Source organism: Astatotilapia calliptera, chromosome 22 (assembly GCF_964374335.1).
Source record: "Astatotilapia calliptera chromosome 22, fAstCal68.1, whole genome shotgun sequence".
In the NCBI taxonomy this organism is placed as follows: Eukaryota; Metazoa; Chordata; class Actinopteri; order Cichliformes; family Cichlidae; genus Astatotilapia; species Astatotilapia calliptera.
This window is the reverse complement of record NC_137442.1, coordinates 27,279,357-27,293,339: the sequence shown is the minus strand read 5'-3', so window position 1 is coordinate 27,293,339 and position 13,983 is coordinate 27,279,357. Positions and strand designations below refer to the sequence as shown.

Genomic DNA, 13,983 nt, shown 5'->3' with positions numbered 1-13,983 from the left:
CTGTCTTCAAAATGACTTGTTTAGTGTGCCACGTTTTGATGAACCTTTCAGACTTTAACAAATATAAGATGCTTAAATGTTTGCTCTTTGCTGTGTAAATGGTGGTAGACCTGGCTAAGGTTGACATTTTCCAATTGTAGGCAGAAGTAAAAATGCCTGTCCTTTTACACAAAAATACTGATGCTTTTGATTGCTTGAGAATCCAACGTAATGCCTGCCCATCTTCCTTACCACTACAGTTTACTGTTGTGGAGCCTGGACCCTATCTCTGCTGTTAAAGGGCAACATGTAGGGTACAATTTAGACTTCTTATCCTATTAACAAACCTAACCCTTCTCTCAACACAAATGAAGTAGAGTCCTAGACCATAAACTTTGTCTATATGAGATAATTATTGAATTTTTCTTCTAGACTGGGACTAGGTGTAGAGAGCTATAGATCAGTGTAAATTACATAAACGGCCACAATTGCAAATAGTCCATTACATGGTTTGGATTCAAACAAACCACAGTCTTTGTCTCCCTCTGCTGGTGGTTTGATTTAGTGTCTGGGTGTGTCAAATTAAATGTGACCTCGTCCATGCTCATTACAAAGCTTAGCTTTCATTGATACTTTCAACAGGTAGGCATGAGTTTGTTACTCTAATACTGAGTGTTCATCAGTATTACAGGTCTAAGAGTAGTGTAGCCCAAATAAGGGAAAAAAGCTTTCTTTTTAATTATATTTTTTCAATGCGAATAATTCATCACCAGGCTAGTGGGTAATTAATTGAAATCTCAGTTCTAATGATATCTTTAACCCTCTGATGTCTAAGTCATCATGAATGCTAATGCTACCCTAAGCATGTGTTTTGGATGCTTTTGGAAAAAAATTACATTAAATAAAACTAAATAAAAAAATAAAATAAAAACAATTCCAGATTCTGATTGCCGAGGGTTATAGTTAGGATTAAGGTTAGAGATGCGGTTGTCAGCAGTGACAACCGCTGACAGTTTCTATAGGCCACCAACCAAAACTTAAAAACTAAAAAATAAATGCAATAGACATGTTAAAACAAACTGTAGTTAACAAATTAACTGAAATCAAGGCATGAATAAACCAAACAAACCACAATTGAAACTATTGCATACTTGCAAAAACTAACAGTCAGTTTTGCATAAAAATTAACAATCAAATCAACTAGTCAGAGGCAGCTTTGGTGCACATGTAATTATAATATATATAATAATTCCTGCTCTGGACATGTTAAATATTGCACCTGAATAATATAGCATATATTGTAAAAAAAAAAATAAAATCAATAAAACCTAAACATTTCCAAATAAGAAAAACTAAACTGGAAAAAAAAAATCCAAAAATAAATGAAAAGAAAATTACAAAAGTGTATTAACTGAGGAAATAATCATCCCAGTGTTAGGTTTAGGTTGAACACCCTGCTATGGAGGGGCCACAAGCCAGATAGGCGTAATGTTGATCACAATAAATAAGGAGGGTTGTGTCACGAAGAGCGGGACCCTCCTTCTAAATTAAATTTCTTTGCAAAATTAAACATTAGGATCATCAAGAATAGGATTTACATATTGGATCAGCCTGGGTGAACAACAAACACCTCCAGTGCTGGTAGAAACTGTGCCACTGTTGAGTGATGACAAAGCACGAGGAGAGGAGGAAGGCATGCTTGGAGACAGCGAGAGAGAAGAAAGGCAGTTCAGAGGTGAGAACGGGGACGTTAAATGGGGGGAGTATGACAGGTGAAGGGAGAGAGCAAAGGAAGGCAGATATATTGTGTGTAGAGAGACTAGGCAGAAAGAAGCAAGCCCAGGAGCGTTGGAGGTGGATTTAAACAGTTCTACCATGACGTAGATAAGAAGCGGCATAAAATAGGGGCAATCTTGAAGTAAGATTATGTGAATAGTGATGTGGAGGTGAAGAGAGTATCACACAGAATCATGATTTTAAAGCTGGAAATTGAAGGTTTGATGTCGCATGTTATCAGTGCCCCACAAATTGAATTTCAGTTAAAGAGAAAGATGAATTCAGGAGTAAGCTGGATGAAGTGGCAGAAAGTGTCCCCAGGCAGGAGAGACTCATGATCGGAGTGGACTCTAATGGAGGTCTACGTGAAGGGAAAAGAGGTGATGAAGGGGTGTTGGGTAGGTGTTAAGAAGATAAATGTAGACAGGTGGTAGTGGAGTATGCAAAAATGATGGAAATGGATCAGATGAATAGCTACTAGATATCATCAGTGACAGCTTATTCACTCATGTTTACATGAGTGAATACAAAATTGGATTTTGTATTGAGTTGGGTAAAAGCAATCTCAAGAAACTCAAGAACAAATAAAAAAACAAACTCACTGACATCTATCAGTCTGGAAAGGGTTACAAAGCCAATCTAAGACTTTGAGACTCCAGGCAACCACAGTGAGAGCCATTATCCGCTAATGGAGGAAATTTGGACAAGTGGTGAACCTTTCCAGGAGTGATCGGCCTACAAATTTATACCTCATCGATGAGGTCACAAAAGAACCCAGAACATCTTAACAACTATAAGCCTCACTTGTCTCTGTAAAGGCAATTGAGGTTCAAGAAAGCCACTGGGCAAAAGTGGAATCCATGGGAGAGTTCCAAGGAGAAAAAGTGATGCTGACCAAAGAGAACACAAAGACCGATCTCACATTTGCCAAAAAACAATGATCCCCAAGACTACTTGACAACTTGCTGCAAGGAAAATGTCCAGCCATTAGATTATGCATCAGGACAATCATCTGAAACATACCAGCAGGTCCACCTCTGAATGAAAAGAACAAAACAAACCAAGACAAAATGGAGGTTTTGGAGTTTAGTAGTCAAAGTCTGGACTTAACTCTGATTGAGAGGCTCCGGCCTGTTGGTTCTTGGAACAATGGGTGCCGTGATGATTAGCACTGTTACTGCACAGCAAGAAGTTCCTGAGGTTGAATCCACCACATGGCTGTGGTCTATCTGTGTTTGCATGTCCTCCTCGGGTACCCCAGCTTCCTCCTACAGTCCAAAGACATGCAGTTAGTGGGGTTAGTTTAACTGGGGATTCTTAATTGCCCATAGGTGTGAGTTGTTGTCTGTTGTTCCTGCGACAGACCACCTCTCGCCCAATGCCAGCTGGAATAGTCCACCCAAACTGGGAATCCTGAATAATGCAATGTCCATCCATCCATCCACTCTCTTCTGCTTATCCGTACCACAGGGCGAGAGGCAGGGTACACCCTAGATAGGTCTCCAGTCTGTTGCAGGGCTAAAACACAGAGACAGACAATCATTTGCACTCACATTCACACCTGTGGAACAGTGCTAACCATTGTGCCAGTATGCTGCAGCAATAATGCAATGTAAAATTAAAAAAAAATAATAAGAGACTAAAATTAAAAATTTTTAATGTCTGGAATCAGCAAGTAAATAAAAATGAGTGTGTTTGTTCACAGTTCACGTGTACTTTAATTTGCACCAATAAAAACTGTATAACAAATGCTGTATAATATTCTGGCTGTATCTAAATATAAGATCATTTTACAAGTGCAAAGCCTATAATTTCAATAATTGAGAAAAGTAAACCTCTTAAAGTTATTTGAATACAATACTTGAATTATTGTAAAATATCATAATATCATAATATCTATATAAACATAAAATAAACTCCAATAAATCTGACTGGCATGCTCTTGTGACTGAGAGTAAAGTTCTTAATAAGTTTGCAGTTTCAGTAACCAGCCAAAGAGACCGCTAGATGGCAATGTTGTTCTTTTACTGTGCTTCTTTTCTCTCCCCCGCAAGTCCCCAAGCACTTGTTAAAATTAGGACTTCTTTCAAAATCTAACAATACATTAATTTTGTTTTCTTTAAAAGCGTGCTATGGTTGTAAAATTGCATCAGGAAATGTTCCAGGCACCTCAATAAAATGTAATCAGCACTATTTAGTTGCACCTCTTACTCATTTCAGGAGCATGTGACTACTTATTTCTCTACATATACTCAATGAATTTTAGCTTCTTTTACCCTGATGTGGAAGAATCTTTCTGTTTATTACTTAAGTAGACAAGACCCATGTAGACATCAGCTGGCCAAGATCAACTGAGTAAAATGATATGGTGTGTGTCAGAAAGAATGATTTAATTCTCTTAATAAAAAGTGATGCCAACTGGTAAACCATCTGCCAAGCGAGGATTTTGAAATACAGCCCAAATCATTAAGAAAAGCACAGAGCAGACATTTTTATTTTTAAATTTTGCATTCCTTTTTGTATCAGCTGGACTGTTTCAAAGCTCAACAATGATTCATGCTTGTATATATAGCAATATTGTATTTGCTTGGCCTTCAGTATGTAACAGAAATAAAAGTCTTTACGTATGTGAGGCTATCTTGCCAGGCCCACTACCATTTTAGATAATCCTGATGTAAATAACTCATCATCATTTATATCAGGACTGGGTGTGGGGTAGGTTTGGTCCACGTGCAGCTTGCGGGCACTGCATAACAAAAATTATTTGACTTTAAAACACAATGATGTACTGTAATTACAGCCAACTTATGGCAGCTGTAACATTTATTTAAGTAAAAATCATCTTGCTATAAAACAGTAATATCTCTTTAATGCTGTCGTTTGCCTGTTTCACAACAATTCTGTAGAAAGTTTCATTTAAAAAAAGAATAAATGAAAGCTCGTCAGTCAGCAAGTATACTTTACCTACAGCCAAGCCTCCTGCGATATAACTAGCTACATATGAAAATTAAATTTGTCTTTACAGCTCCATCACTTTTCTTTTTCAAAACATTGGCTCAGCACAGGCTGAGGTTACACACCTCATTTTGGTTCACTGGCTTTCTGAAGCCTTTGTTCGGTGTCTGAGTCCGCATCTTTGCTTGTGTGTGGATTCAAAAACCAAAATTAATATGCAAATTAAGCTCTTTGAACAGAAACAGTCTCCAATGTTGAGTTCTGTGTTAGCTAGCTTGTTAGCTTACAAATAGCGTGGAAGGAGTCACGTGTATATGAACATTAGCTACAATTATGACTTCATTTAAAATCTAACAATAAAAGGATCTTTATTCCGCTCCGAAAGCCTACTTCGGGTGAAAACTGCTTCATGACTGTTTGTGCTTGCAGTGCAGAACAAAAGCTCTAACAAGGTGGGCCAAAAGTTAACAACCTGGCGTGATATGCAGCCTGGATTCAAAGTTGCAAAGGGTCCCCCAGCCTTGATTGTGAGAGGAGTGCTGAGTGGTGAATACTTGTCACTCCCTGATCAAAAATATAGCAGTAGTATGATAGAAATGTTGATTTTTCACAATGGATCCACAAAAAAACAAAACAAAAAGAAAAAAAATCTAAAAGCCTTCTTTTTTATCATTACAGCACAGTCTGGGCAATGGGCTAGCAGACCTTTTTTTAACACACTGATTTCATAAAGTTTAAGCCCAAAGAGTTGTCCTGATACATAAAATGTTTTATAATGTAGAAAAATACTGACAACCACTGCTACCTCCCACCCTCCTAGTAGATACACCTACATCCCACATTGTCTTCTTTTCAAGTTATCGCTTTCACAATAATTCCAGAAAACGTACTCTGACCTTGAGGTTGAGGTTGAGGTCACCGAGATTCAGACTTGTCCTAGAAATTTAGAAGATACACACCAACCGCCTACCCACCTGGCGGGTGACGACAATACCCCGTTAGCCTTTTGCAGGAATACTATTGAAATTACATTTTCTTATATTAAGACATCTTAACTAAATATGTAGTTAAGCTTTTTTTCATTGACAGAAAGAGCAGCTTGACTGGTCCAGCCCATTGAAGATCAAAATGGGCTGAGTTTGACATCCCTACTCTAGATTATCAACAAACTATTGGGCTGCCAGTTTAAAGCTGCTGCCTCTGCTGACATATGACCTCACTTAAATGCTGGTCAAGATCTGTACAATTCCCATCAAACTGTTGAGTCCTCAGACAGTAACCAGCTAAACATTACGTTGGTGACAATCAAGGTGTCACCACGAAACTTGGCAGTTGGCTGCAATTTGCCTCTGCTGTTCCCGACAGCACTAAGGGGTGACAAATTAAATATCATGTCTGTTAAAAGTCCTTGTAGGAGAACTCATTCTCCATGCTTGATTTATTCCGCTGTATCACTCAGAAAAGAATGATTACAGAAAACTCTATTGAGGCTCGTCAGTGTTCAAGAAAGGCGAAGTGTGTGTGTGGGTTAAAAAGTGAAATGAACCATTAACATTTCCAACTGTGGCGTTTTAACATGACTAGCCCACTCTGTAGCCAAATGCCCTGTTATAACCCTCCGTGATCCAACTTTGCTATCACAGCAGGAGCGACCTAAGAAAACCTGCTGCACGACAGCTCAGTAATGCTCTGTGTGCACAAGAGAGCTTGGATAATTACACAGCATGAACGCACTGCTCTTAATGTTAAATACACACATTGTTAGCTCCACAAACCTTGTGTAAAAAATTGGCTTTAATTGGCAAAACACTCCAGGCCTATATTTTTAATGATTTTACTCTTTTAAACAGTTTTGACTTTTTATGACTCACTGCTTATTGAACAGAGCCTGAAGAGAAGTAATCACATATATTTACTGCAAACAACCCTTGCTTTACTTTTCCCTGCTCATCTAAAAGTAAGTACCTAACAATTGTCTATCTTTGGTTGTTATTTGCTTTAGCTCTGGGTTCCTGTCAGGTCTGGCTTATGACCCCTGTGTTGGGTTTCTTTCTTTCTTTTTTTTTTTTACACCTAATAGTCAGGTAGTCATATTCTATGAAAATGTCTTCTGTGTTCTGAAAAACCAGCGTCAAATGCAGCTTTGTTATAAAGGACTCCATATAGTCCTGCTTCTATAGTAATTATGAGGGTAAGTAGCATTTAGTGTGTGTTAACACGATGCCACAGTCCTTCCATGAGTGGATGCAAAGAATTAAGGTACAGCGGTCCCTTGCTATAACGTGGCTCAAACTGTATGTTTGCAAGCTTTCTCCCGAACAAACACAACAATGTTGACAAAACGTTTTGCACCGCCAAAGTTTAGGCAGAGGAAGATGCTAACCATCGCACAAAAAGTTGGACTTCTGGACATGGTAAAGGAAGGTAGAAGTTACCGCATTTTTCGGACCATAAGGCACATTAAGTGAAACAAAACAGTCAGATAAGTCAAACTTCACGCAAATCATTCTTCTTGCTTCCTCTACTTCTGTAGCATTGATTAATTAATGATGAATTCACTCGCAGCGCTCTATTCCCATGTTCTGGACCTGAAAACAGGGTTTGAGCTTTGCTTCATTCGATAATACTGGACTTATTTTTCTACGAAGGTTTGAACTTTGAGAGTGTTTAAACAAGAGAGTAAAGTGTGAAAATGTTCATGCCTGTCTTAGAAAAGTCTATAGTCACTCACTAAGTGTGTAGTGAGGGGTTTTACAGCCTTAAAACATCTATAATAATTGTAAAAAATAAAGCTAAAGCTGGCTACTTGGCGGATGTCACCTATCGCAGGTTATTTTTAGAGCGTAACTCCTGCGATAAACGAGGGACCACTGTTTTGCAATGGTCCAGTCAAAGTCCAGACCGTAACGCAGCTGGAATGCTGTGATGGGACTTTAGGGCTAGTGTGCCACAAATCCTAATAAGGAACTGAAGTAACATCTGAAAGAGGAGTGGCCAAAATTACTCCGCAATGATCTGATAGAGTGATACTTGAAACTAAGTCATACAGAAAACAATTATTTCCAGTTATTGCTGCTAGAGTCAGTTCTACAAGGTGTAGTAGAACCTGTGAAAACCTGGTTTACCTACTATGCTGAATAACTTTCTGGATAGGGGTGAAATGTTAACACTTTGAGCAATGGCTTGAACCCGCACCACTTAGCTTCTAGCTTCATGATATTGCTGGTGTGCATGGCTTTAAAGCATTTGGCTGACTAGCATTCTGAATCACAGCTCAGAAGCATTGAGAAGACTGCAGCCAAGCCAGTGGGCATTGTGAGGATCTGCTTTGAGCTAAGTACCAGTCAGCATGCCAGCTTGTTCACAGTCACAATCCTAATCTCGGCTGGCTTTAGCTATTGGCTCAGACCACCCATGTAGGCGTCTTGCTCACCCAATCAGAAGAAAAATCTGTTTTGCCTTTTTTGAACTGATGGAAAAAGTAGCACAGAAAACATAGCATCATTTTTATCTTCTGATTGGATTTATTTGCCAATTAAAGTTTTTCAAACTAATCAAACGGTTATAATTGTTCTTCACAAGATCATATAAATATATTTATATAAATAAAAACACTTAGACTGTGCACTTTTATTAACTATTCCACAAGTGTTGTGTTACGGTGTTGAACTATTCATAATATTGTGGTGTACTTATTTGACAGGGGCTGCAACAAATGAGATAATAAGCTCGTCATCTTATGAGCAATTTTATGTTTCTTCTGGAAATACTCTTAGATTTACTTGTGAACTAGAGGGTGAGATATTTGTTGAAGACGTTACATTTTGTTTCATTAAATATCAATTTTACTCATTGTTTATTTTCATCTTGGTGTTCATGCAAGTAGTCTAAAGACATTGATTGTCAGTATTTGTTACAGCTCACTGCTCTTCTCCAACTGGTAGCTGTACGTTGAAGATAGATACATATTTTGTTTGATTAAAAGATGCTTCTGCTTGCTGAATTTAGACGCTAGATATATATGCTGAACTAAAACAGATGGTTGCTTTAGTTAAAGCCGGGTTGCTACATGTATATAAATATTTAACAGCCGAACTGGGTTAATTGTTTAGTTAGTAGTTTAGTGAAATACTCTAAACTACATATACGCTATTTACCTTAAACTTTCAAATACTGCAGTATCTGTATGTGAAAGAGAATGTAATGATGTTAGAAAATCCCATATTGATGGCTGGAAACAGTCTTCCAGCAGTCAACACTACCTGTACAAACCAGATAAAGTTCAAATACAACAATTAACTAATAAGAAAGATTAAAGTGTTGCATAAAATATTAATAAAAAATAAAATAAAAATAATGTTATCTGCCACTGATTTTTAGTCTCCTGGGAGTACTTTTTTTTTTTAAATCACTGAAGTGACTTCTAAGTGTGTTATCTAATGATAGTTATGACCTCACATTTTTACATTCAAATTTTGAGGAAGTACACTGATGTGTGATTTACCCTGCATAAGGAGATCCAAAGAGACCGTCCCTATTATTTCAGAAACTACAACAAATCCTTCCAAAAGATATTCCCTAATTTAGTGCTGGAAAGTGCTACCTCCCAAAGCTATCCAACTAAATTTAGAACTGGTTACTGAAAAGGGCATTGTGTGTGATTCATATCATTTTGTAAGGTACCCCCAAGCTATGTGTAAGGAGGAACTGTTATCCTGGCAGAGATCAGTGCCATCAATATAGAAATGTTTCATCACAGAATAAAGGCGATTGCTCAAATGAACTTTGTACTGATTTGAAATGATTCGTCCCTCTAAGGACACACATGGAGCCAAGGCTTTGACCCCTGTATTTAAATCGCATTTCATGCAAAATTTAACAACTTGTTTTTTCCATTGAACGTAGCCAATAATTACCTCTGCCATGTGAAAGTCTTATCTTTTTTTCCCCATTTGATCCCCGCCCCCTCATCCCAATCATTTGTATTTATTCAAATGGATCCACACTGAGATCAGAGCAGAGGAGAGAGATGTTCTGGCCAGTATCTCCATGAGTAAACATAATGCAGAATGAGTTTGAGTTTATCCTGACATCATCTTAATGAAAATGTCTGCGGGGAAACAACAAATAGGGTTAGGTTGAGGCTGGAACTGCAGGGAGTGTGAGGCAGCAGGGGATAAGGTGAGTGGAGCTTAGGGGGTCAGTAGAGACCCATTAAGGAGGGGAAACACAGATCTGCAGAGGTGATGGGTAAGAATGAGATAAAGCCAGGCTGGGGTGAAATGATGATGATCTCAGATGTGAAAAAACTATTACAAGGCTGACTGAATTTTTAATATGGCAAAGAGTTGTTGTTAATATAAAGCGACAGGTGGTTGACCATGTGTAGCGATAACAGAGGGGAGGTTAGGCTGCTTGGTGATATCAGCTGGGGGTTGAGTGATGTTAGGTTTTTAAGGGAGATACTGACACAGATTTGAACACTTCACTAAGTGAAGTGATGTTCTGGCTGTAATTCCACATTAAGGAATTTTTCCTCTTTCATGTAATGGTTCCAGGGAACCGGTTTGTTCTCAAGGTGTTACAGATTCAGATAAAGAAGCAATTATATGTGGGGCCATTGAACATTCAGTTACAATCAGAAATTTGGACACATTCATTTACAGGGTTTACCTTCTAGGAAATAATGAAACAACGTGTGAAACAAGCCAAAAACATCATTCCCATTTCAGATGAGCTTGTCACATGGAATGGCTTTCAGCTAATAGAATATCCTGGCCTTATTCAAATTTAACTGCAGGGGCATCTTGTGTTCTTGATTCATCTGAGATCCTCATCTGTGTACCTAAAATGAAAACTACTGATCTCAAAAACAAAGAAATGCTGAAGTGCCAAAACTTGCACTTCCTGGAGCACCCAGTCTAAGGCTGGCTCCGAAAGTGATAACTTCCCATAGATTCCCATGTTAACAAGTTTTCCAAGTTAACAATATTGGAATAACCTGGTACAAAACTGTTTTAGTTCCTATGGATATTTTTTGGAGGCATTTGGATACCAGTAAGACCAATTGACAAGTATGCCAACAGTAGCAGCTATTGACAGCAATTACTTGAAGACACAATCATCAGTCAAGTTTCTTCAAATACACTCGCGCAAATCATCAAAAGCTGTGATGGAACGCATTTTCAAGAGGACTGCCCCAGGAAAAGAAGACCAAGAACTCCCTCTGCTGCAAAGAAGTGGTTCAGAGTGCCACCGCTGAAATCTCCAATTAGCAACACCTCAGGTTAGAGCACACATCAAAGCTTACCAGAGGTTACAGGCACAACTGTTGGGGCGAGAGTGTGTGAAGTAATCTCTTCTACAGGTCTTCTACCAAGAAGAGGAGAATCTTTTGGCCCAAATTCAGGGTCCGTGGTTTCCTGGTTTTAGCATCATTGTTAAGAACAAGTGAGACAGAGTGCTCCATCTGTAATTATTTGGATCCTCGTTGTTTGTACCAAGACCATTCTTGAACCTCCGGTGATAATTTTCTATCCATCCATTCACTTTCGCTTATCCTTTTTCAGGGCACGGGGGGGCTGGAGCCTATCCCAGCTGCCTTCGGGCGAGAGGTACACCCTGGACAGGTCGCCAGTCTGTTGCAGGGCTAACACATAGACAGAGGCAACCAATTGGACTCTCATTCACTCCTTTGGGCAATTTAGTGTTTCCAATTAACCTATCCTGACTAAGTGCATGCCTTTGGACTGTGGGAGGAAGCCGGAGTACCCGGGGAGAACCCATGCAAACATGGGGAGAACATGCAAACTCAACACAGAAAGACCCCGACCTGATGGTGGAATTGATCTCAGGACCTTCTTGCTATGAGCACATGCCACCATGCTGCTGATAATTTTCTACCTTTATGTAATGGTACAAAAATGCCTACTGTTATTTAACTCTCAAATCTATGAGAAAAATGTATACGTTATATAAGTAGTTTAAATACTAGTATATTTACTAATGCTAATGAAAAGAAGACACTGGCTTCCCTTTAACCCCTGTTGTTCTATCACTTTCTGTAAAACTTATAGGTCAATCTTAGTGCATGGCTTGCCTCAGCATTGTAGCCACAGGGGTGACTACAACCTCTGACTGAGTTTTAGTCAATATAAATGTAATTTTAGCACAATCCAAACTTCACTCTTACCAAGTAGTTAACATTTTCTTCTCTCCAGGCATTGGAAAGGGCAGTGCCAAATTATTTGAAATGACTAAATATTCATTTTGCACAGGCGAATGGTTCAGTGTTCATTTGAACTTCCTCCAATTTCTTTTGTTGTGTAGAAACAGAAAAGCTTAGAAATTTTTGGACTGCTTTACACTCATTGCTTTTGAAACACCTGTATTTTGGAATTTGAACCAAGGTATCTTTCATAGTGAACACTGATTACTGAGTCAAAAAAGAGTGGCTGTAAATCATTGAGGGGTTGTGAGTCTAAAACAGAATGAAACATAATGCAAATGCCACTTCTTTTAATAAAACATATAAATACTCTGTGAAAAAGCATAAAATCATTTTAATACCAGATGCTCCTTTTTACAATCAAAGCTGTCGCTGTTACTGTCTGTAAAATATTAATAACTCAGGATCTGGCCATTTTCATGTCAAAAGTTTCAGTTATTCAGCTTTCCCTCTCACAATGTTCTTCTTGTCAAGATTATAAAAGCCTTTAGAAGCGTGGTCTGACATCTGTGCTGACAGATTAATGAAATTGTTTTCTAATAGTTAACTGTCCTCATTGGGTAAATCAAAGGACCTCTGCACTGCTCTCTATGGGCATTTTCAGGCATGTTTTACCTGTGTACACTGCCCCAGTCAGCAAAGTAACAACAAGCAAGCAGTTGTCAGGCCACTCACTCTGACTTTGCTTTGTGTTGTCAGCTCTGTGTTCAAACATATACGTATAAAATAAAGATCATATGTGTCTAAATTAGCATAGGTATTTGTGTCAGTGTGTGCGACTGTAGCTTAAGGTTTACATTGTTCACTGGTAATCGTGGGACAAGGAATTTCAGGCCATGTTATGCAAAAGTAATGTAACAATTTTTTCAATTAAGTACATTAGTGCATTACTTTAGAAAAAAGTAAAAAGTAACATGCAAAACATTTATTTTTGAGTAATCGATGGGAAAGTCCTCATGGAACGGAAACTCCCTGCTGGTAGGAAGAGAGAAACATAAATTACTCAGGAACAGTTTGAGGAAGGAAGAGCCTAAGATGTAAAGCCTGATCCACACAGAGGTGTCTCTCCACCACCTACAGGATCCAGACATCTGCCACAGCTCACGTGTCTACGCCCTGAGGGTTGGAGCTGTCTTGGTGGCATATGGGGGAACTAAACAATTGTTTGTGGTGATTTGTTGAGCTTGTGTTGAGCTTTCAGTAGCATGTATTAAATTCCTTTTGACTTTACTGGTTTGTGATGAGCAGTTACAAAAGGTTTTGATGAAGTGATCCTTTAACCTCCTAAGACCTGAACTCTCCCACGGCATGCATTTTTGATTTCTCTTTGATATTTGGGAATATTGGGGCCCAATGAATGTAAAAACAAAGAATTACCAGATTTTTTTTTTTTACCTGATTTTTGTTTCTAAGAAAAATGAGAGCCACATATGAGGATATTCATTTAAAATTTCGGTAGAACAGTAGCAGTATAATGTCCTCGTAAGTGGATCTCAGGCCCTTGTAGAGCAAAATTGAGTATTTTGGTCTAAATAACCCAAAATGTGATGTCCACATATGTGGACGCCAGGTCCTAGGAGGTTAAAATAGGAATGTCAAACTCATTTTACATCGTGCGTCACATACGTGCCACTTTGTCAGCAGGACAAGGTCCATTGGGCAGTCTCTGCTGGATTGATTCTGGCCCCCGGGCCTTATCTTTAATATCCCTGCTTTAAAACATGCTTGTAATAGTCATTTTAACGCTTGCTTGGGGAGTTTTTGTAATGACTTCACTGTTAAAGACTTGTAAACCGTAAGTATTGTTGCCATTACTACCTGCAGCTTAATGTCTGTTGTCAACAATTAAAAATACCAGCATGATAACAGTGTAGCCGTTGAACCCACAAAATGCCTCTCAGGTTTTTCCATGCTGTACACGCTCCAGCAGAGCTGCTTGGTAAAGCGTTGATATAAATGTTAAATAAGTGATGTCAAGCAGAGGAGGATGTTTTAGTGTCACATCTCTGCAAATACTGGTTTTTGCGTAGGTGTCAGCAAGCACA

At 38.6% G+C, this 13,983-nt stretch overlaps 1 long non-coding RNA gene across 1 annotated transcript in view; it reads left to right on the top strand.

Moving 5' to 3' along the window:
* LOC145423557 (uncharacterized) overlaps positions 1-13,983 on the top strand; it is a 482,209-nt gene that overhangs the window by 130,534 nt on the left and 337,692 nt on the right. The window lies entirely within an intron of this gene.